Genomic DNA, 247 nt, shown 5'->3' with positions numbered 1-247 from the left:
CCTGCCTCTCACTCTAATCGTCTTTCTACCCCCACCATTGCCATCAGCAGTCCATTCTAGATGTCGATGATAAGCACTTGATATACAGGGTGTTTGAAAATTACCTATACATTCTATCTCACATTATCCTACACGTCTTATCTTGTTTGACATATAGCGTTTTCGATTGGGCAAAAGTTAGTGCGCACCAGTGCGCACTCAGTTCACACCAACACTGGACGAGTTCCATGGGTTGCACTGAATAGTG

Source organism: Trachymyrmex cornetzi, unplaced genomic scaffold (assembly GCF_001594075.2).
Source record: "Trachymyrmex cornetzi isolate Tcor2-1 unplaced genomic scaffold, Tcor1.1 scaffold1100, whole genome shotgun sequence".
Lineage (NCBI taxonomy): Eukaryota > Metazoa > Arthropoda > Insecta > Hymenoptera > Formicidae > Trachymyrmex > Trachymyrmex cornetzi.
This window is presented reverse-complemented; position numbering follows the sequence as displayed.